This window comes from Tupaia chinensis, unplaced genomic scaffold (genome assembly GCF_000334495.1).
Source record: "Tupaia chinensis unplaced genomic scaffold, TupChi_1.0 Scaffold000068_1, whole genome shotgun sequence".
NCBI lineage: Eukaryota > Metazoa > Chordata > Mammalia > Scandentia > Tupaiidae > Tupaia > Tupaia belangeri.
Window position 1 is genome coordinate 259,121 of NW_006159528.1, and position 3,472 is coordinate 262,592.

The window sequence follows — 3,472 nt, forward strand, 5'->3', positions numbered from 1 at the left end:
ATGTTGGCAGGAGCACAGGGAGAGAGGGCCAATCCAATTTGTCATGCATTCAGACACACACCTTGCGACACTGCCTCTCGCACAGTTCTTGGGAGATGGGTTATCATTTTCTCAGAATATAATAAATTGTCAATCAGCTAAAACAGAGACTGGCAGATCTTCTAATATGCGATTCATGATGAGTAGACGGTTAGGCTTGGTATCATTTAGCTTCAGTGGTCCGTGTCAGCTGTCTGTATGATAATAATAAACCTAAGAATACACGGGGGTGGGGAGAGGAGGAGAAAAAGGAGGAAAATGAAGCCTTGCATTGTTCCTCAGGATAATCCAACAGAGCATTACAATACACAAGGTTACCACATTTTTTTATGGATTCCCTGCTACTAAAAACAGCTCCTTCCACTAGCTTCCATAGTGTAAAGGATCCCTCTAAAATAAATTGCAATTTTCCTGGGAGGAAAAACAGAAGCCCTAATGCATGTGCACTGTAGCTTAACATAAAGCACACCATCTGGTGCTTCCTTTTTATTTGGCAATGATCTATAATGACATATTATAACAGATTTTATCTGTTAATTACTAAGTAGCAAAAGTGATTCCGCTCTCAAATTCAACAGAGCAAAATAAAACAGTTACAGTAATAGGAAAAGTGTTCCTTAAGAACTGAAAAATTACTTCGGAATTCATAAGTCTGTGTTGTACAAGATTACTGTTACCCTCTGGTATACGCATGTATGGCGAAGGTTTCGAACAGTTTTCATTGCTTGAATTTCCATTTTTTTAATTTGTAGAGGCTTTCATGATGATGAAGTCTCTACCATGTGTTTACAAATACACAATAAAGTATTAAAATAAGTATCCAGGAGAAGAACTAAAGGGTACTTTATTAATTTTTATGTGAAGAGCTACATCTGCAATGGTTTTCTTACCTGTGAAAGCTGCTTGATTCCTACACCTCATAGAGATCTAGTCTTTGAAAGGCTTCATCTCTACCCTTAGAAAATAGACCAAAAGATCGTAACTTTATTTGAAATGTGAATTGTCCTCCTGAGACCTACCAAAAATATGAAGGAATGTGAAGACTCAAATTCGAGCTGGATAACACGTGACATCAAGACAGATGACCTAATGGTCCCTCCTCGGGAACATCTTTAAAGAATTGTTTTGATCAACTAAACCACCCTGTGCCCTGAAGGTTTGCCTTTTTATTTATTTTTTTAACGGAAGTAATAGTTTAGAAGTTTATTTTCTTCACGTGAAGGTGGATGTCTAGAGGAGCATTCATTGCAGCACAGGTCAACATGTTCACGATTTTAAAGGACCTCAGTGACACTGATGGGTGCACTCTGCCAGCAGTTGTCACCTGCAGGTTCAAGGAAAAGTAATATCACCATATACCTTTAAAGTTAATGGGTTGAGTCAGCAGCCATAAAGTTACCTAGACCAATGAGAGAGGATTTTAAAAGATCGTATGTCCAATCAAGTTACACTTGACACAGAATCTCTATTGCATCATAATACTAGTCTGTAGGATGCAATTTAGAAGCATTATATTCTCATGTTCAAGCTGAAAAAGGACTGAGAATCAAATAGCAAATTGGGCAGATTAACAGGTTTGCGACTTGTGCTGGGATTATGTAAAATAGATATAGTTCTGTCTGTTTTAGCTCTAGGTTAGCAGATGTTGATTCTTTTCTACTTATTTGTATCTATTTGCCATTTTCTTCTTGGTCAATGACCCTTTAAAGCTCAGCTTGGTACACAAATGCCTACAATGAGAATGCTGTGTTTTATTCTCCGTTGAAGCTAGGTGTGGACCATGAGACTCATGGAAAATAAGTGAGCTACCTCGGTTACAGAATAATGAATCATTTTATTCATATTCAGAACATAATTCTTACGATAATGAACGAATATAACACTGTGAACACATGCTTCGTAATGGTATGCTGATCATGAAACAAGCAAAGATCTATAGTGATGAAATGAAAATTGAAGGGAACTGTGAATATTCAATAGGCTGGTTGCAAAAATGTGAGAAAAGATACAACATTGACATTTTAAAAGATTTGTCGTAATAAAGCATCTGCGGATCGTGGAGCAGCAGAGGACTTCATTGACAACTTTGCCAAGGTCATCACTGATGAAACTCTGAGGCCAGAACAAATCTATAATGCTGATGAACATCACTTTTCCAGTGTTATTGTCCAGAGAGACATGGCTATAGCTGGCAAGACAGCCCTAAAGGAATGAAGGATGCCATGGACAGAAAAACTGCTGGAGTGTCCGCAAGAGTAGAGGCAGGCGTGAGTGGTAAACTGCGATAGGCAAAAGCTTGTGCCTGGCTGTTTAAAAGGAGTAATTTACAGGACCAGCTGATGGAGTAATCGCTATCTCGCTGGACTCCCCTGGTAGTCGACTGAGGTTTGACTCCCGGACCCAGTGGCTTAAACTCACACCAGGAGCATGTGCATGCGTGCCCAAGATCCTGAGAGGAGAATGGAGGAGAAGAGACTGCGGCATGGCCATCCCCCCCGGGGGGTGATTTCTCGCTTTCTCTCTCTCTGTCTCTCTGTATCTTTCTGGCAAGTGTATGCGCCCTATAGCTAAAACCTCTCAAAAATAAAATAAAATAAAATAAAATAAAATAAAATAAAATAAAATAAAAGGAGTAAATTTACCAGTCCATTATTATGCTAAAAAAATATGGATTACCAGGTATATCTTTTCATGACAACTGTTCTGCTTATCCTTCAGCTGAAATTCTCATCAAAGTTAATGTTTATGTCCCCCAAAGGTGGCTTCATAAATAAGTGTAAGAAGGGTATCCTCTGTTCAATAAACAGTGAATGTCAAAACACTTTCTTGAACTGCCTACCAGCAGCAGTGAACAGAAGCATGAATGTGGACGTTATTCAAAAGGAGTTTAGCATGAAGGAGGTTATGTTGCTGCCAGTGCTTGGTATAGAGTGACTAGACACAGTTGCCCGTGCCTGGCAAGACCTCTGGCTGGCCACCGTGTTCAGTGCGGACAATGAGCAAGATGGCGACTTCGATGGATTCCACAGGCAAACAAAGGGAAAAAATGATATCTGACCTCTAATCACCTGCAAAAAATAAACCTCAGTCTGTAAGCTGGAAAAAGTGAAAATGAAAGAAGTTGCTATTGTTTGGTTTGGTTTGGTTTGGTTTTGAATTTGGTAGAGTGTGTTTGAGCTCTGGATAGAGAGAGAGAAAGAAAGAGAAAGTGAGAAAGCACCCACTTACCATGGGAGACAGGCGTGCGGTAATCCCTACTCCCCCATTTTTTTTTTTCAGAATTTGGGGAATACACCCTCACATCTTTGGCATGTTTTTCAAGTAACTGGTCCTGTGATTCAAACCACACTGTGGGCCATGTGGGATCAATCCAGCTACCTTTGTTACCATGTCACCAACTGGACCTTGAAGGTTTTTTTTTTTTTTTTTTTTT